Source organism: Schistocerca piceifrons, chromosome 3 (genome assembly GCF_021461385.2).
Source record: "Schistocerca piceifrons isolate TAMUIC-IGC-003096 chromosome 3, iqSchPice1.1, whole genome shotgun sequence".
NCBI lineage: Eukaryota > Metazoa > Arthropoda > Insecta > Orthoptera > Acrididae > Schistocerca > Schistocerca piceifrons.
This window is the reverse complement of record NC_060140.1, coordinates 143,174,441-143,196,208: the sequence shown is the minus strand read 5'-3', so window position 1 is coordinate 143,196,208 and position 21,768 is coordinate 143,174,441. Positions and strand designations below refer to the sequence as shown.

Genomic DNA, 21,768 nt, shown 5'->3' with positions numbered 1-21,768 from the left:
TCCGGCACACAGTTTTAATCTGCTAGGAAGTTTCATATCAGCGAACACTCCGCTGCAGAGTGAAAATCTCATTCTGAATTTTTTGGTAGTGTCCCTATGCACCGGCTTGCTCTCTGGTGAAGTTTGAAACTGACGTCTGCAACGTTAAGAAAATTCGACGTGAGTGATATTAATGTTAATTAAACGGTAATCTGGAAAAATGTTTGCCCCTGTGTCTGATATTACGCCATGCACGCATGATAACAGTGGTGCTCGTTGGACAGAGAAAATTGTTTTTGGTACTTCAAATAAGCGCTTAAATTAGGACGCCTTTTTAATTGACGTTGTTTGTAAGTCCGAACTTGGTACCAATAAACACGTCATTTCGCCAACAACATGAATCTGTAATCGGATTTTCCGGATTAATGTTATTTGACTTCCTCTCTCTTTGTTTCCTGGTACTGAAAGGGCAGTTTGGTTGGCTTCGTCACATGCAGTGTCTGTCCATAAAAAGTCCGTAGATTACAACTGGACATGTTGGCGGCCAAGCTTAATAAATCATTCTCCGTAGAGGAAGTCCAACAGGGAGCGGAGCACAACCACTACTCGAGGTACTGAAAAGGCTATTGACATTCTACGAATTTGATGCCCTTTTGGCGAAGCCAGTTCAAAGGGTTGTTTAACGCATATTATGCAGTAGAGTCCGTTTCCTTGGAAGTTTGTTTATCGTGATTGTACGCCGTGGAGGCTCCATCCCATCATGAACTGTTCTACAAGTTACGTATATGTCAACTGTATGGTCAACTATTATTTTAAACTCGAGAAATACGAGGGCGTGCTGAAAACTAATGCCTCCGATTTTTTTATTCTGTTCTGTTCTCGGTTGAGGTACTACATGTGATGTATACCAGCCGGTCCGATTTCCTGCTTCGCTGACGCAATTTGCAACCCTCCGCCACTAGAGGGATACGAACTGTAGTGTGCGACATTGCAATGTGTAACGTATGCCGGTGTCTGAGAAAGAGAGTGCTGTAATCCACTTTCTTACCGCAGAAAACGTGCCTCCAATTGAAATCATAGAAGAATGAAAGCTATATAGGGTGATGATTGCGTCGCATCAGTAATGTGCGATGTTGGGTTGTTTGTGCTCGTAATGAAGGAAACGGTGTTGCTAACCTCAGCTGGCCCACTTCCGATATTCATCTGTTTCCAAACTTAAGAATACCTTCGTAGGCTTCACTTTCATAAAGGCGAAGCAATGCAAAAAGAGGTCCAGAGAAAAAGTACTCTCTACTGTTCTTCTAACGAACACGACAAAAAGTATTACATATTGTCTTTTTCAGTGGTTACACAGATTTCTGTCCCATGTTGGCGTATCAAAACACATTTACATTTTTACTAAAGAACGTTTTTACTCATTTCATATATTCGCACACCACGAAATCGCATATTGTTTTTATTTTAGTTATCAACTGCACCATATCTTTCACACCTATTTTTTTTAGATAATGGATACGCTGGAATGTTAGGAGCATATTTTTGTTTTGCTAATACTTGCGACTAGCATTCCACTAGTAGCGTATTCATTTTACTTCGATTTATATCCTTTTTCATCGTAGTTCCAGTTTTAATATATTCATTCACATATTAGTGTTCATAAACATGTAACCATTAAACAAAATAGACATACATTTCTCGCTTTTTACATCAATGTTGTATGGCATTTTGTCTGCATGGGAGGCTACTTTTATATGCAACATTTCTTCATTTTAACGCAACTATTAAGTATCTGCTTCTGTTGTTATTCACTTCTTCGAAAGAAATTACTTTATCTATGCTCTCTCATTTGAGCTAGGTAATAGTTAACCTAAGGCAAAACCAGGATAGAGCAAACAGACTATACTATCTGACTTTCGCATTTTTACATTTCAATTACAAAATCGTAATTACATTAACTTTAGCATTTTCTTATCATTTGCGAAAATCTTTCAAGTATTTCTTTTAATAAAAACACATTTCTGCCAATGTTTGTTTTTTTGAGATTCAATTTTATCTTTGATAATTATACAGAGTTCAGATTTTAAACTGTATTACATCGATAAATAAAGTATTTACAGATGTTGGTTGATACATGAATAGTAAATTTTTGAAAATATTGCTGAAGTTACATGTACAATGATAGCTTTTCATCGTCAATGAATGACTGATCTTTGATCATATACGGAAAAATTTCAGTTCGTGATTTTCGCAAAGTTTATTGCAAACAATTTTATTGAGGCTAGGTAACAATTTCTTACCACTGTCTGCCGATGGTTGGGTGGCATCGCGAAGAGGTTGAGATACTCCGTCTGGAATCTGTCTTTCGAGTTGTTCGCGGGAACACAGCGTCGGGTATCGATGTCAGGACCATCAGTCTTGCACCTGTTTGGCTGAAATTCTGCCACTCGAAGTCATCCAGAGGTCCTCATGCGCGACGATGTTCTGTTTGACACGACAACTCATGCGGATGTGAACGTGAAATAATATTTACATAGCAATAATTTTGTTAATGACAGATGTTATGGCTGTGGAATGAAATTACACATTCATGGTTAACTATTATTGTTAATTGCAGAGAGAGTTTCTGCCATTATGCGTTCTTTAACTTTCGCGTCAATTCGTAACTTTTCTCAGTCCATGTCATGTTTTTTTTTTTTTTTTGTGGTAACTCTGACACTGCTTGAACAGTTCGTCACAGATTTGTTCGATCACTATTTTGATTTGTTCTCATACAGCTTCGTCACTCTGTAGTCACCCTCTTCAGTGTTCCGCTACAGCTGACTAACCGCATACTACAATCTATCCCATAACTATTCTTTCTGCGATCACGCGCTGTATGTTTTCAATCGTTCGCACATTTTTTGCATTGTTGTTACGCAGCAGGTCACGTCCAAGTAAAGAAAAAAAAAGACACGCGGGTTTTGCCTATAGCATCTCTGTCTTCACATTTAACTTGTACACACATCTCTCTGTGTCACTTCGTGCATATATAGACGCATGATCGAATGGGTAACTAGCTACGATCTCTAAAAATCTTCACTAACCTTTTGTGATCGTTTTTCTCGAGCTTGTATTGATGTCTCACCACAGTCTGTGAACTGTACTGGTCAATGTTTAATATCGTACATATCTTGTCACAAATCGCTGTCCATTAACAGCCACTGTTGGCACAAATGGATTTCACCTTCCATTTTATTAACGCACTTTATTTAAAGTTCATGTCTGCACTTTGCAAATGATAAAGTTCTTTTTACATTAAATTAGTTTCATCCTCACATATGTTCTGAGGTTTTCAATGTCAGTACATACAAATCTTCTTTATATATGTAGCATTCCATATCAAATCTTGGACTTGTATTCGGACTCTGGCCTGAGTTTACAATAATCTCTTTTTATTATACTTACGTTTAAAATAAAATATCTTTCTTTACATCAGAAAATTTTCGTAGGACTGCAGTGCATGCTGTTCATCAGATCATGAGCACTGGTTCCCATCTCTCAAAACGGCTTCAAATTTCACAAACAGAGTGTGAAGGGATGACATACTTGTAAAGTTTTAACTTCTTTCTAATCGATCATCTATCTCTAGTTCTGATAGTAAATGAGATGACTCATGGTGCATCGTAAGTACTAGGTATACATAGGTGATCACCTTTTATTTGTTTCCATAACTGGCTTTCTTTCACTTATATTTGATGTAAAATGAAGAAATAATACTTCCATAGTTTGTTAATGTTCTAAATATTCATATTTATTTTAAGAATGTGTCATTAATATTAAATTTAGCAGCAGAACATTCCCAAGTGTCAATAAACTATCTTGATGAAACTTTTCAGTTGCATAGAGAGGGCAAAATAATGCAATATGTATTATTTTTATTTGTGCGAAATTTCAATTTTAAGGGGTAAAACACCCCAAAATGTGATTTTGTATACTAGGTTTGTAGGAAATATCTTTGAAACGATGATATATAAAAAATGTTTCTCACATAAAAGTTGATATGTAGCCAATGTTCTTGCAAACTGTAAAACCGAATTTTGTAATAATTAGAAAGTTTGAAAAATACCCCACAGCCATTAATTAATTTTGAAAAATAGAAAACTTTTGTTACAACATAAATTAAAGAAGCTTTCAAGCTACATACATCCATGTGCAATAAAGCTGCTATCTGAAATAGCATTCTTTGAAAATACACTGTCCACAATGTGCTGTCAGAGTATTTTTGACATCTCTAATTAAAATATCTAAACATTCATAATTAGTCTAGCTACTTATGCTCTTATATTTGTTTTACATTTTAAGTTGTTATTTTATGTTTTACATTTTTTTTAGTTGAGTGTTTCACGAATGTTCATTTTGGTAATTGAAAATAATAAATAACCCATTATTATATACAAAATCATTACAATAATGATATTATGTAAATAAATTCTTAAAGCATAACTTCTTCTTACAATATGCACATAAAATGAACGAAATGTCTTCACAATATACATGACAGAGAACATCATGTAAAACAAAATTTAGCAGGATTTCAAACTGTCATAGGTGATCCTCTAAATCTCCTGATTTGTATGAAGCATATTCCAGTAATTTGGTAAGCTGTTGCAAAAAGAACTGTTTATATACTAGTACCTACAGCTTAATTGTATTGTTTCTCAAGTGGATATTAACATCAAAATCATTCAACAGAACTCGATCTGAAAGTTTTGTTCACACACATATAATAGTTCTTAGCAATCTCTCTTGATCACAAAGCTGAATCACCTTGGATGTGAGATACAACAAATTTTACTTTTGCTTCTCTTTCCATGCTCTAGGCAATCCTTTTACAAATTTCATCATGTGGACTGTATGTTTATCCATGGTAAACATCTAGAATTGCCTATGTTTAATTCAAATTTCTTTCACCACAATGCTAGACACTGGAGGAACTGGGCTGTAATCCCCGTATTGCTCTCATAGGTGAATTCATATGTAGTGGGAAAGCTGTGTACCTTTCCAAACATATTTGTTATTGCTACATGTTGGTTATCAATACTTTTTGTACCAGTCATTTCCTTTTCTAGATCTGAGAGTACCTTGTAATATTATGTTGCCATTGTGGTATTTCAGAGTTGAGCTTCTCTTTTGTTTGTCTTTGTTAGTCTTTCACAGTTCTGTTTTTTCACTACTGCCAGAAGTTGCTTATGTGCTAACATGCTGGAGCACAGTTTTAATTTCTGAACGAACACGTTCTTCTATTTCAGCATTTTTGTTTATGTTCATCTATTAAAATCATCTTCCACCCTTTCGATTGCACAGCCAAGTGCTGATCAATCAGTTCTTTATGCTCTGCTTGTGATTGTATAACACGTTTTATTGATGTTTGCACATCATCTTTCATGATCGTATGTGTTGATTGCAAGGTTTGTACTTCGGTTGTTAACTTATTTACCAAATCTGGTATATACTTACATGCTTCCTTCATTTTCAAAATTAGGGCTCTATTTTTTCTAATGTAGCTGTTAGTTGTACAACTAATTCTTTATCACACTCAGTTAGCTTCTGTTCTGTCTGTTTCATATCACGTTCTGCCTGTTTCTTATCACGTTCTGCTAGCTTAAGTTCTAACTGTCTATTTCGCTCTCTATCTCGTTCTTCTAGCACTCTTAAAAATTCTGCAAATAGGTCCAGTAAAGCTAAACAGATGGGTACAGTTTTTACATTGCCTGCTGTAGCTCAGTATTCTTTGAAGTACGTGCTACAGTGCTCTAATTCTACCGTTCTCCGCATAACATTTTCGGAAACTGTCTCTACATTGGCCATACCATCTGCCTCCATCACTGTATTAGCTGGAGCACCCTCCTTATTGCGTATATCATAGACATTACCTTGTGATTCCATGCAAGACTAGTTTCGAAATCCATTTCTCTTTCTAATCCTAGCTTCCCAGTTAACAAATTTAAATCACCATGTTTATCATTATACAGAAATATAATTTACCGTGGAAAGACTCAATCAGCAATCACAAGTTGGAATGCACATATACTAGTTAAAATTCACAAAACATTCATTAAACTTTGATACACACTATGAGTAATCTAATGTACTATCCCTCACAAAAAACACGAAAATAAGGGTACACACAGCGCTGTCATTACCGTTTTATACAACGTGCTTGTTATTTTGATATTATAGCTTTATTTCAGAATGAGATTTTCAATCTGCAGCGGAGTGTGCGCTGATATGAGATTTTCTGGCAGATTAAAACTGTGTGCCAGACCGAGACTCGAACTCGGGGTCCAGGTCCCGAGTTCGAGCTTCGGTCCAGCATACAGTTTTAATCTGCCAGGAAGTTTCAGGTTTATTCCAGTTTAATTATTTTTCATCACAGGGATTTTTTCCTAATATTGGTTTTCTCTCCTTTGGTATTTCGTGCTAATACAGATTTCATCAGTTGCATGTATAAAAAACTGTACATTGGCACATAAATACAAATTAGCACATATGCGTATATAAATTATAGTATTTACTATATGTATTTAATCATGCCCCATGCTCTTTGGACGACAACTATAATGTCTCTCGCGGCGTTAGCCCGACACGTTTTTTATGTTGGGTTTTGCGCTATTCAGTCGTTATATGAAAAAATAAAAATGATTATTTCTTTTAAATATTTTTTGGACGTTGTTTGATTGTTATTTCTTTGATTAAGATTTACTGAGAGTCGGACTGAATTCAGATTGCTCGTAAACTTGATTGAGTACAGGCCAAATCTGTTAGGTGGTATATGTACTTCGATGCGAACCGCCGGTGGAATATTATTTCAGTTTTCTACAAAATTATTATTCAAATCAGATTTACTGTCTCTTTATCTCAGTGGCTGAAGGTTCTGCGTTACACATAAGAAAGTTCGAACTGAGCGCGTATTGGGTTGGGTTGTTTGAGGAAGGAGACCAGACAGTGAGGTCATCGCTCTCATCGGATTAGGGAAGGAAGTCGGCCGTGTCCTTTGAAGGGAACCATCCCGGCATTGGCCTGAAGCGATTTAGGGAAATCACGGAAAACCTAAATCAGGATGGCCGGACGCGGGATTGAACCGTCGTCCTCCCGAATGCTGAGCGCGTATTGGCGTCGTGTTGTTAGCTCCTCAACAGCACCAGCGACGGTGTTAACATTGACCGTAATTATTTCTGATATTTTCCTATGCTCGTTTATTTGACATGGAGGAGGTGCTTAAATATACACTCCTGGAAATGGAAAAAAGAACACATTGACACCGGTGTGTCAGACCCACCATACTTGCTCCGGACGCTGCGAGAGGGCTGTACAAGCAATGATCACACGCACGGCACAGCGGACACACCAGGAACCGCGGTGTTGGCCGTCGAATGGCGCTAGCTGCGCAGCATTTGTGCACCGCCGCCGTCAGTGTCAGCCAGTTTGCCGTGGCATACGAAGCTCCATCGCAGTCTTCAACACTGGTAGCATGCCGCGACAGCGTGGACGTGAACCGTATGTGCAGTTGACGGACTTTGAGCGAGGGCGTATAGTGGGCATGCGGGAGGCCGGGTGGACGTACCGCCGAATTGCTCAACACGTGGAGCGTGAGGTCTCCACAGTACATCGATGTTGTCGCCAGTGGTCGGCGGAAGGTGCACGTGCCCGTCGACCTGGGACCGGACCGCAGCGACGCACGGATGCACGCCAAGACCGTAGGATCCTACGCAGTGCCGTAGGGGACCGCACCGCCACTTCCCAGCAAATTAGGGACACTGTTGCTCCTGGGGTATCGGCGAGGACCATTCGCAACCGTCTCCATGAAGCTGGGCTACGGTCCCGCACACCGTTAGGCCGTCTTCCGCTCACGCCCCAACATCGTGCAGCCCGCCTCCAGTGGTGTCGCGACAGGCGTGAATGGAGGGACGAATGGAGACGTGTCGTCTTCAGCGATGAGAGTCGCTTCTGCCTTGGTGCCAATGGTGGTCGTATGCGTGTTTGGCGCCGTGCAGGTGAGCGCCACAATCAGGACTGCATACGACCGAGGCACACAGCGCCAACACCCGGCATCATGGTGTGGGGAGCGATCTCCTACACTGGCCGTACACCACTGGTGATCGTCGAGGGGACACTGAATAGTGCACGGTACATCCAAACCGTCATCGAACCCATCGTTCTGCCATTCCTAGACCGGCAAGGGAACTTGCTGTTCCAACAGGACAATGCACGTCCGCATGTATCCCGTGCCACCCAACGTGCTCTAGAAGGTGTAAGTCAACTACCCTGGCCAGCAAGATCTCCGGATCTGTCCCCCATTGAGCATGTTTGGGACTGGATGAAGCGTCGTCTCACGCGGTCTGCACGTCCAGCACGAACGCTGGTCCAACTGAGGCGCCAGGTGGAAATGGCATGGCAAGCCGTTCCACAGGACTACATCCAGCATCTCTACGATCGTCTCCATGGGAGAATAGCAGCCTGCATTGCTGCGAAAGGTGGATACACACTGTACTAGTGCCGACATTGTGCATGCTCTGTTGCCTGTGTCTATGTGCCTGTGGTTCTGTCAGTGTGATCATGTGATGTATCTGGCCCCAGGAATGTGTCAATAAAGTTTCCCCTTCCTGGGACAATGAATTCACGGTGTTCTTATTTCAATCCAGGAGTGTACAAACAACTCATTTAACATATGTGTTCATATTAATGCAATTATTACAGACCTTTATATCCGATCAGCGTAAATACAACTGTATTGTTTTCAGTCCAGAAAAGAAGTGTTTTGTATTGCTCTCCTAATGAAGACAAGCGAAATTACACATTGCCTTTTTCGGAGATTACACAGTTGTCTATCTAAACCGTGTCTGCGTATCAGGACACATTTATATATTCGTTAAAGAACGTTTTTACTCATTTCATATATTCACAAACCACAAAATCGGATATTGTTTTTATTTGAGTTAATCCCTGCACCAGTTACTTTCACATTTACTTTTTTTTTTTTAAATGGAGACGCTATACGGCTCCGTCAACAAAGTCAAACTTTCTACAGTGACGGTATCGAGAAACTAGTCTCTCGTTGGAAGAAATGTGTTTGTCGCCTCTGTGACTATGTTGAGAAATAAGTATGTAGCCATGAAAGATAAGGCTGTATAATGTTATTAAAATTAATTTTATTTAAAAAGCTTTAAAAGTTTTCACATAAGAAATTCAGAGGCATTACTTTTCAGCAGGCCTTGTAGTTCTTCTCCACACTCGTCTCCAGACTGAGATATATTTTTATATATGAAATACATCATAAAGAATATGACTAAGACAGACTCCTTTCTTTCGTTCTTGGTTTTTATTGTTTTTATGTTTTTTAAAAAGTACACAATTCAGTTACAAAACTTCAGGATATATAACATCTTTCTTTTTTTGAATACTGTGTAGCAAGAGTATGAAGTGGTGTCTGAGCTACCAATTCATGAAAGGGCATCAATAAATGACATCCGAAAAGTTTGTCTAATTAGAGTGAAATTTTCACTCTACAGCGGAGTGTGCGCTGATATGAAACTTCCTGGCAGATAAAACGGTGTGCCGGACCGAGACTCGAACTCGGGACCTTTGCCTTTCGCGTGCAAGTGCTCTACCAACTGAGCTACCCAAGCACGACTCACGCCCCGTCCTCACAGCTTTAATTCCGCCAGTACCTCGTCTCCTACCTTCCAAACTTCACAGAAGCTCTCCTGCGAACCTTGCAGAACTAGCACTCCTGGAAGAAAGGATATTGCGGAGACATGGCTTAGCCACAGCCTGTGGGACGTTTCTAGAATGATATTTTCACTCTACAGCGGGGTGTGCGCTGATATGAAACTTCCAGGCAGATTAAAGCGGTGTGCCGGACCGAGACTCGAACTCGGGACCTGGCGGAATTAAAGCTGTGAGGACGGGGCCTGAGTCGTGCTTGGGTAGCTCAGTTGGTAGAGCACTTGCCCGCGAAAGGCAAAGGTCCCGAGTTCGAATCTCGGTCCGGCACACCGTGTTAATCTGCCAGGAAGTTTCAGTTTGTGTAATTGTTTAAATGCTGTGCTGTCGTAGTTAAAACCGACTGTGAGGAAGAAAACAAAACAACACATTTTCACAGGGCGGCACACAACGGTATTTTCTTTCTTGCATCCACTTTTAACCGATAACCTATACCATGTTGTTTAAAAAAATGTACTGTGTATATCCGTCTGAAAAATTTAAAGTAGATCGATCAAGAATTTTTCAAAATTTTTGTTAACGTTTCCCCTTAATTTATATTATATAGGTTAATAATACACACTATGTCTGGGTAATGTTTATTGAGAGTATCATGTAAAAATTTGAGCAGAGTCTGTCAAGAACTTTTGGAGATTTTTCGGAATTTCTTTTCCTCTTTGAATATTAATACAGAAATTTACTAGAGTGGTGTTAGATTCCAAAATACGACAGTGGAAACATGCATAAGGCATCCTCTGTGAGGATTTCACATTGTCTAATTTGAAGGCGCCAATGCCAAGGAGAGGGCGGAGAGGTACTCTATGCTCACCTTTTGAAAATATTGAAATCTACCCAGGTACTTTATTTTTTAAAATTTTACTGTCTTTAATGAAGTCTTCGTCCAGATTGTATGATTGTTTTACCTTTTTCGTTTAAGCTTAATCAGAAAATTTCAGTTTAAGAGAGGTGGTCATAAAGTCTCCCCCCCTCCCCCCCCCCTTTGGTAGTAGATGCGACTTCTCACAATGGTCATCTTACTCCACAAATAATAGCATCACATGACCTTGGAACACATGGACAGTGTATTTCTCTGGATAGACAGCAATAGTGGTCTCAACAGTGATTCCTTTTCCTTTGGTTCTTTATTGTTTCCTATTCAGTGGCACTTAATTCATTGTTAGATAAAACTGTGATTGAAAATGTATCGACAGTCACTAACTGACAGAGAGATATCACAGATTTTGGAAGAATCTACAGATTCTCAAATTCAGTTTGATGAAATTGATGATGTAGTGAGTGAACCTGAAGAGGAATGTGTTGCGTGCAAGGATGTGGACATTTGCGTGTTAGTGAAAGGCGTTCAAAAACAGAAAAGTACAACAAAGTGAACAAAACAACAATAATCTGCAACAATTGTAAGAGATCCACATGTGGTAAACACAGCAAAAAAGCTATTGTATATTCGAAGTGTGAAGGATATTCTGTAGTAAGTGGAGAATAATTCTTCTCACAAAGCAATGTTATGTACGTAAGCTGTTAGTATATTATCTCAAGTTTCTGAAATATTTTTAAATTATAATATAGGTATTTTATAAGGGGGACTATGCTCCAGACTGAACGCTGAAAGGCGTAATCAGTCTTAAGTGATGATGATGATGATGATGATGATGATATAATAATATAGCGTGTTTCAATAGCACTATAGCGACTTTTGCTACTGACTTTTCTCAATATAATTGGACTTAGTAAAATTAAATGACAAAGTAAGTCAAAGATATAAAATGCGTTTTTGAAAACAGTTTTAAAAGAAGCATTCAGGTTCTGGATCCTGATTATGCATCAACAGATCTTTCAAAAGTATGTAACTAATGTAATTCAAAAACAGTTAATGAATTTTACTTATTTTTTAAATTTTTTATGGTGGGCGCAAAGACCCCCTAGCTTGATAATACATGTTACTGAAAATGGCTTGGTATTGCGAGGGTTAAATCCTCGTCCGTAAAATCCGTACCATGACCGATACTGCTGCTAGATAAGCGCCACTTAACCTTTAAAATCACGCCATGGAATGCAACAAATACTTTCCTTTGGCTTTCTTCCAAACTCTTTGTTTAGGTTCGTCCATTACTCACTCACAAATATCTTTTTATTTCTTAAAGCGTTAGGCATTTGCTAGTTACATCTTCTTGTTCAGTGCTCTATTGTTTGTAGTTATATTCTGTTTGATGTCTCCACCTCTTTCTTGATCTACATAATCATCTCTTCCGAATTCCTCGATCATTCATTATTAATTTAGGCATTCTAATTTTATTCATCCTTGTGACATGATTTCTCTGTTTAGATATGTTCTCCTTGAACTACTCATTTATGGTCTTAGGACCTATTTCTTGTCTGATTGTTGTATTCCTTACCGTACTAGATAGTCTATAACCATTTTTTTTAAAACCCTCATTTGTGAAACTTGTCTTCTTCGTTCATTTCCAGCTGTTATTGTTGCAAGTCTCATTGGTATTAAGTGTAAATGGCATTACCATTGTTATGTAGAACTTACTGGGCCTTCTTTGCTCACCTTTTTGTTCAATGTTCTTTATATGTTTCAATAAATATCAATTTTTTCAATAAGTCTTCCTCGTTTGTGAAGAAGCTGTATTTCCCAAGAAGCTGAATTATTCGCTCTCTATTTTCTGGTGGTTTAGTACAATTTTTTTTTTTTTGGAAACGAACTTTCTGCATGCTGGAATAATTATAGGTCAGCAACTTCTGTTAATCAGTACAACGAAAACTTTGCAAATTTGGCTGGTTTTTCGTTGTACTGAATTTTTCTTGGGACCGACACTTACATTTTATTTTTTTATTTATTAATTTTATTTTTTGGGTCGAGATGGTTAAGCTCATAATCGATTTCCATCAAACTTGGCACACATGACACGTATTGTCTGGAAAGAAGCACTGTGAGGCAAGAACTGCCTAGCTCCCACATGGTTGAGGGTGAAAAGGATTGGTACAGAAGTTTGGATGAGATGCACAGTGAGAATGGGGGAGAGAGATAGAAAGAAGGAAAAGGAGGAGATAGAGAGAGGGGAGGTGGAATGGACAGAAAGAGGGCACAGGATGAGATGGGCAGAGAGTGGGGGAGGAGCAAATGGTCAGAGAGAGGGGCGAGGAGGAGATGAAGAGGGGGCAGGGAGAGGGGTTGGGAAGACAGAGAGAGGAGGAGGTGGAGATGGACAGAGAGAAGGAAGAAGAAGAGATGTGTGCAGCATACATTACATACGCATATGTGGGCAAAGCTGCAGTAAATAGCTACTACATTGCATAATGCACGTATGTGTGCATGCTTCACACTTCCTCATAAATCACTAGATTAGTTTGACCCAAAATTGATACACATACCACTTAGTGTCTGGAAAAAAGTACTGTCGAGGTAAGAAACATCTTCCATTGATGTGGGGGCTGTTCTGAAAATCGAATGATGCAGGAGATGCACACAGAGAAAGGGGAAGGAGCAGGTGGACTGAGAGAAAGGGAAGAAGGAGATGGCCAGGGAGCCAGAGAAGGAGAAGATGGACAGAGGAGGAGGAGGATGAAATGGGCAGACAGAGGAGGGGGATATGGCAGACAGAGGGAAGGAGGGGATGGATAGAGGTAGGAGGAGATATACAGGGAGTGGGGGAGAGGGGACAGAGAAGCGGAGATGGGTGTAGGAAGAGGTTGCAGAGCCAGGGGAGAGGAGGTGAAGGTGAGGGGGGAGAGGAGGATAGGGTCATCAAGTGAGAGGAGGAAGAAAAACAAAGAGCGAGGGGGAAACAAGAGATTGCAATATATGTGACGTATTCATATGGGGTCGTATCTGGGCTATGAACCTAGTACATTATAAAAATACTAAGACACATGCATATTTGTGTGCACATTCCATTTCTTCTCTTAAACTACTTGATCAATGAATTGATTCAGCTGAACATAGGACACATAGAATTTATTGTTTATAAAGTACTGTGGTGTTATGAATCAACTCCCATTTTCTTGGGGGAGGACGTGAAAACAGTGTCACATAGAAGGCAGTGAGGAAGGAGGAGGAGGTGATGGACTGAGAGAGGGAGATGAGGAGACAGGCAGAGAGAGCAGGATGAGATGGACAGAGGGCAGAAGAGGTGGATCGAGAGAGAGAGAGAGGGAGGAGGAAGTGATGGACAGAGAGTGGAGGGAGAGGAGATGGATGGAGTGGGAAGCTGTACAGTGACAGGGGACTAGGAAGTGAAGGGGGAGCATGAGTTGGACGAAAGAGGAGGGAGAAAGACATGGACAAATAGAGGAGGAGGAGATTGACAGAGAGAGGTGGCAGAAAGACACTGCCAGAGGGTGAAGGAAGAGATGGGACAGAGACAGGGAGAAGGAGGTGCTGGATTGAGGGAAATGGATAGAGAGATGCGGATGAGGAGATGGACAATGAGAGAGGGCAGAACATGTGGACAGAGAGAGAGGGAGGAGGAGGAGGGAAGAGAGAGGGAGGAGAGGAGATGGATCGAGAGAGTGGGGTGGAGGAAATGGGAAGAAAGAGGATGGAGGAGGAAAGGCCAGAGAGAGGGAGGAGGTGATGGATGGAGATGACAGGAAAGAGGAGAGGGGGCAAATGGACAGTGTGAGGGGGAGGAAAAGATTGATAGAGATAGGAGGGAGAAAGACATGGCAAATAAGTGGGGTCGAGTTCAAACTCGAAAGTTACACCTCCAGCCTCTTTGCTGTTAGTTACTGTCCTTTCATTTCTGCTATATTTATCGTTTTTACTTGCGTGCTGGCAACTCCTTAGTTGCAGAACAGTTTATTCTTGCTAAACGTCACATGCAAAGATAAGACAAGGACTGGCAGAATTAGACGAGAATGCGAAGGGATCCTCATAAAACAAATAAGCTTTACATTTCTCAAACTCTTTAGTCAGTACAGTTACAATGTCATCGTAATCACATTAACGAAAATGTTTCAGAACAGTGATTACTATTCTGTCTAGGGCACTCAAAATGGACAGTCTCCCTGTCACATTACTGTCGTGCATAGTCTTCTCTCCTGTGGACAGAAGACCATTTGCAATTTACCGACGAAGCCAAAAAAATCTATGGAGAGTACATTCCTATTCCTGGGTTTGTAACTCTAACAGATATTCCAAATCCACTTTAGACTTTGTTGAACTGAAGAACGAATTCGTTGACAATCCTTTCCATTCGTTAAGATTGACGAAGAATGTTTGACGTAGTTAGCTGTACTGAATAAAGTAAGTCAACAATCCAGTGAAATTAAACTGAGTTTCCGATGAGCTCCATTCTATTCAAGAGAAGCAGACTAATGCAATTTCATTACCTACGAGAAGATACTGTCCTATCAGAAGTCGATGAGTAGGTACTACTGACTGAAACAGTATTATGTCGTACAGCTTCACACAAAAAGAATAAAATCGTTTCAGATTTGTGTCCTGTTGTAAGGGCGTGTTACAGAAGTACCAAAACAATATACAATACCTGAAAAAAAGTGAAGCATCCGGAAGACGTGATCAAATGTCAATGTAACTTTGTACACATACACGTCATTGGCGAGTATGTAAGTGATTATAGTTGCAGTTCTCTGTGGCTCGGAGAATGCTCACCAGAGAAGATCATTGTTGTTCGCTTTATAGTTGTTACAGGAGTCTGTAAGAGGCTTGAGTATATAGGTAAGGGACGTTCAAGGGACGTTCTGACATGCTGACGTTATCAATTACATAATCGATCAGTCATTGGATTCCCCCCCCCCCACACACACACTCCCACCACCACTCCTCCCCCACAATCCCCCCTCCCCCACCTACCACCCATTCCTCCCTGTGACAAAAGTCTGTGGTGTTATGCATAAAATGCGGGGATGGGGGGAAATTCAAATTGTGGCAGGAAATTAAAAAAAATTGCCTAACTGACCTAGTGTGTTTCCTATAGAAGCAGGGACGCAGGATATTGTGCAGGTGATGGATGGGGCTATTTACCGACAGTAACATAACCAACCTTAACAGAGGCATCAGACATGTGAACTGAAGTGTACTTGGCATGCAACAGCAAAATTTGAGAATGAAACTTGCTTGTACTTGTTTAAAAGTCTAATCATATCCATCAAAAACGTGGCAGATACGTATGAGGCGGAGGTAAGATATTTTCTATTAGAGCAGCAGTCAATACCATACTTGTAAACGACATTTAAAGACAAACCTTCACACAGAGTCCAGCACTAATGTTCAAATGTGTGTGGATTCCTGAGGGATGAAACTGCTGAGATTATCGGTCCCTAGAGTTACAGACTACTTAAGCTAACTTATGCTAAGAACAACACACACACCCATGCCCGAGGGAGGACTCAAATCTCCGGCGGGAGGGGCCGCACAATCCGCGACATGGCGCCCCAAACCGCGCGACCACTCCGTGCAGTGCAGCACTAACTCACGGCGGATGACTGTAGCATTGCCAGCGATGCAGCACGGATTACCTGCATCTTGTGAAGGGAGTGAAGTGTTGGCAGAAGAGCCAACACCGTGTTGCTAGAGGAGGCCGAAATGCACGCTTTTAAGCTCACGCAGTCTGGCGTGAGGTCTGGAACAGGTCAGAGAAATATGACTAGCAAAACAAGAGGTAACTGGTAGAATACTTAACTTTAATCCGTAAGTGGTGTACATCGGTCTGACGGTACAGGCATCACAAGTTATATATCTATTGATAATGGCGCCTTGCTAGGTCGTAGCAAATGACGTAGCTGAAGGCTATGCTAACTATCGTCTCGGCAAATGAGAGCGTATTTGTCAGTGTAGCATCGCTAGCAAAGTCGGCTGTACAACTGGGGCGAGTGCTAGGAAGTCTCTCTAGACCTGCCGTGTGGCGGCGCTCGGTCTGCAATCACTGACAGTGGCGACACGCGGGTCCGGCGTATACTAACGGACCGCGGCCGATTTAAAGGCTACCACCTAGCAAGTGTGGTGTCTGGCGGTGACACCACAGGGAGTATGAACGTTATACCTCGAGAGCCAGAGGCCTAGTGGGAAATCAGAGGAGAAAGTGGAGCATCTTCGCAAATACACTATGAATTACGCAACTCGCCGCTGAGCCCGGCCCTGCCTGGGAGATGGACAGCTCGCTACTTACACTACACACCAGCCACAGAGGGCAGCAGTTACAATACTGAACAGCACCTCACAGATTAGCAGAAGCAGCACGAAAGTCTGTAGCTGGGAATAACGCGATAATTTCAGATGTTCGTCGGAAACACTGATTTTGACAGTAGGTAGCCCTTGGTGTGACGGAAATATGATACCGTTGTAGATGAAACGTTACGCTATACGGGGTCGTAAACGAACAGAGTGAGCCTTCCCGCCGTTAAGAACATGTTATTTGTTAGGAACTCTTTGATTCAATCATAATTTCCACATAAACGTTCCATATTTTTCTCATCTTATAACGCACCGGAACTGTAATCAAAACGTTTAAATCAGCAAATACTCTACAAAACAATTAATTTTTCAAGTACAATGTGTGGTCTTATGTTTGCTACAACGAATACTGTACGGACAACATTGAATCTGGCATTGAAATGCGAGTGTGAGAGACAGTGTCAAGGCTGGAAACCATTTGTTCTGCATGAGGATAACAATGTGATTACTGAGCTCCAAACACAATGGTTGCATATATATACTAAGATGGTATCTGTTTTTTCGGACATGTCCGAAAGAACAGATATCATCGGTGACCATGCAGCTCGTTAGAATGAAATTACAATGAAATGAACAACCTTCGCTGCTTGCAGGCGTTGACATACGTCAACGGGGACAGATGAAAATGTGTGCCCCGACCGGGACTCGAACCCAGGATCTCCTGCTTACATGGCAGACGCTCTATCCATCTAAGCCACCGAGGACACAGAGGATAGCGCGACTGCAGGGATTTATCTCTGGCACGCCTCCCGCGAAACCCACATTCTCAACTATGAATGTAGTGCGGGACAATAATGTGGGTTTCACGGGAGGCGTGCCAGAGATAAATCCCTGTAGTCGCGCTATCCTCTGTGTCCTCGGTGGCTTAGATGGATAGGGTGTCTGCCATGTAAACAGGAGATCCTGGGTTCGAGTCCCGGTCGGGGCACACATTTTCATCTGTCCCCGTTGACGTACGTCAACGCCTGTAAACAGCTAAGGTTTTTCATTTCATTGTAACAATGGTTCCAGACTGTAAGAGGATGACTTTTCGCGTCAGATATAACATCGACTCTGTCTGACTTAATCCATTCATAAGTTTCTGGAGGTGAATAAGGTCAACTGTTTACGAAATTCACGTCCGCTACGGTTCCGAAATTATGTTATATTCACATCACTCCTATACCACTTGTATAATGCTTATGATGGCGCTACAGCCACAACACAATGGGGCCTAAGTTAAAATGGCAGCGAAATTTGGGACTGAGAGCATCACGTACATACATATATGCTTCAAACTGTGTTAAAAAAAAAAAAAAAGACGGCACGCTATGTATGATGTGTGATTCACGCAGATGAAATTCAAAAATCAGAACCTATAACCGATCATACTAACGTCTTCTGTGCTACTGCCCTTATAATACACAACAACGCCCCTGCTCGCAACAGTAAGGAAGACATCGAAACAATATGGAGGTGTGAAGGCGTTCTTTTCGTTAGAACAATTAGATATTAAATGTGCGGAATCGACAGCTGCACAGAAGTAATGCTACCTCACATCTGCCGCGATTACAAACTGACCAGTAATATCGACACAAGACGCAATAACACAGTGCACAGCTCGCAACAAAACCTCTTTCGCTCATCCAGTACACAGCCAAGCCAAATCACTCAACTTGTGCTTAAATCGAAGAAAATTGTTCCCAAAGAAGTGAATTTTGCGTCATACCGCTACACTTTCCTCTGGACTATACATGCATGTTTTAATCGTAGCAGAAGTGCTACGATTTCGTTCTATATTCGTTTGTCACACACTCTCGGATCGATCGTACTAGCGTCTTCCTTTACAGAATATGTCATTACCGATGTGTGTGTATGTGTGTGTGTGTGTGTGTGTGTGTGTGTTGTAGGACAGAATAGAATAGGAATTTTAATTATCTAAACAAACAATGCATTAAGAGATGGACGTTCATTCTCCTTATGGTGGTCCGTTGCCTTCTTATCAACAACATTTCAACAAATAAAACAGTAACCAGTCGCTAAACTTTGTACAGGGTGACAATTATTGAACTATATGACGAAAAACGTAAATAAGTTACAACATGTAAATGTCACTACATATATTCGGATTTAGGTTACGGCATGTTCGATATGCCTGCGATCATTGGCTATGATGTGGCGCAGACGAATAGCGAAATGACCCGAACATCGATGATGTCGATGACCTCCTGAATGGCTGTTTACAGCTCAGTAATGGTTTTGGGGTTATTGCTGTACACCTTGTGTTTAATATAGCCCCACAACAAGGAGTCGCAAGTGTTCAGATCTGGAGAATATGGCGGCCAACTGGGTACCCCAGAGTCAGAATGCGGTCCCCAAAGTGCTCCTCTAGGACATCAATCACTCCTGCTTCGATAGGATAGAGATCCGTCTTGGATGAACCACATCTTGTCGAAATCAGGGTCATTTTTGGTAATGGGGATGAAATCATCTTCCAAAACCTTCACATACAGTTTTGAACTCACCGTGCTGTCAAGGAATAGAGCATGGATTATTCCGTGACTGGGCATTGCACACCACACAGCCACTCATTGAGGGTGAAGAGACTTCTCGATCGCGAAATGCGGTTTCTCAGTCCCCCAAACGAGCCAATTTTGTTTATTGACGAACCCATCCAAACGAAAGTCGGCTTCTTCGCTAAACCAAACCATATTCACACACTAATTTCCATCATATCCCGCTGCCAACTGTGCAGTTTGAAGGTCTTAACGCAAACCATTCAGAAGTTATGACGATTTTATTTCATATAGTTCAACAATTGTCATCCTTTATTTAACACAAACCAGAAGCCAGGGACGCTAACTTTGTGTTTCAAGAAATACTTGACAACATAATCGAAGAGCAAGTAAGATATATCCATAGTCTGTCCGCAGTGATCCACATTGCAGGGTACGTGCTGCACAGGTTTCATATTTGTCAAAGGCACATATTCGTTCTCTCATTGCTTCATATGCAAGTGGAGTAGGAAAAGGGACCACCCAGTAGTGATATAAGATCTTCTCTACATTGTGCTGTAAGCGTATTTACTATTCATCAAGATTATATTGGAGTAAGGCAGCATCGAAGTATTTTACACCACACAAAATACATACCAGAAAACGCACAACACAACCTCATTTCTGATTAGTTGTAAGGGTGCTTTTACAGGAAAATGTTCTATAATAATTCATATAGATGTTTGGGTCACTTTGGCTCAATTGATATAGTACCATACTAACGGTTTTAGTAGTAGTAATAGTAGTAGTAATAGCAGCAGCAGTAGTAGTAGTAGTAGTAGTAGTAGTAGTAGTAGTAGTAGCACTAGTGTTAGACAATACATTCAAACAGTAGGCCCCCTAGTAAATTCAGACTGCAATAGGTTCCAAAGCAACTGTAGGACTCTCAACCAACTTTACCACAGCAACTCACACACTCTGGTGGGTGGTAGTATAATTTTTAATTAACACCAGTTTTCTTTGTAACGCCTTGGTGTGATGTAAATTTGATATTGGTGTGGAAAAAACGTTAAAAACCAAACACATTGTAGTCTAATGTCTGGTTTGACACTACATTTTTTAGTGATTCCTAACATAAATTACAAGGACACAGGACATCAAACATTTCCAGCAGATTTCTGTTCACTACTCACCTGTAGCGTCCAGGCTTACTACCCACCAGGGATATATTGGTCAACTTGATCCCCCTGATATAAGAGTGCCATTGCACTGATGAAACTCACAGACAGCCAATTGGAACTGTAAAGTATGGAACACTTGTGTGGCACCAAGAGTGCTGTCGTTGTTGTTGTTGATGATGATGAGGTGGAAGGTGCAGTTTTGGAAGGATTTTACTACAGTTGGACTGTATTTTGTTGGTCCTTTTGGCATAATTTGGAGATATTTGATAGAATGTTTTTAGTGGAACATGTATGGGGCAAAGTGTTATACAGTCTCCACTGATCAATTTCCTGCTTCATATAAATTCCTCAAAGTCCAAACTTCATATGAAACATTTCTAATTTTTCAAAAAAACTTCAGAAGAAGACTCTGCTATGAATTTCTGGAATATTATTAACATGTGACTTTCCAGGGCAGTAAACCTCTGTGCAGGGTAACAGTATTTCTGCGATGCCACCCTACAGGTACTAACCTTGATGGTTCTAAGTTTGGAATCCATGAGGTGCTCAATGACATCAGAATCCAATATGGCTGCCCTAGGGATATGGGTACAGGCCCAGATAGTTGTCCTAATTCCCAGGGCACTGTGGTTGTATACCCCCACCAAGCCTTCAGGTTTACTAACCGTCAAGGAGATTCACAAACAGTGCCCTGCACTCTGTAGTGAGAGATTGATCATCATCACCACCACATTTATCATGAAGTATCACACGAGATCTACCACATCCAGGCAGAAAAAACTGACCTACATACTTGCTTGTAAGTGTTAAACCATTTCTCTCTCTCTCTCTCTCAGTGTTTATTACTCATCATGTGTGTATGTGTGCATAAGTATGTATGTATGTTTGTGTTTTTCTTTGTTTCTGTCTACTCCTCCCTCAGCTCAACAGCTCCAATGTGTGAGTGATCCAGTGCCTGATTCATCAGAGCAGCAGCACCAACAGGCGAAATCAAATCAGCATGCAGATGTTGGTCCAGACACTCTGGAGTAGAACTTAAGTCAGTATGCGGAACTGTTTTGAGACTTCGAGTTTCCCCCAAAATTCATCACCAGCACCACTAAGTCAGCATCCAGCCAAGCCCTCTGATGCAGCACATGATACCTCATCTAAGTTATTACAAACTGCTGTTGTTTAA

The 21,768-nt window shown here is 41.0% G+C and overlaps 1 protein-coding gene and 1 non-coding gene across 6 annotated transcripts in view; both read left to right on the top strand.

Annotated features, from left to right (window-relative positions):
• LOC124788181 overlaps window positions 1-21,768 on the top strand; it is an 816,659-nt gene that overhangs the window by 19,892 nt on the left and 774,999 nt on the right. The window lies entirely within an intron of this gene.
• On the top strand, window positions 9,938-10,012 carry Trnas-cga. The gene has a single exon. It is a non-coding gene; the product is annotated as a tRNA-Ser (tRNA).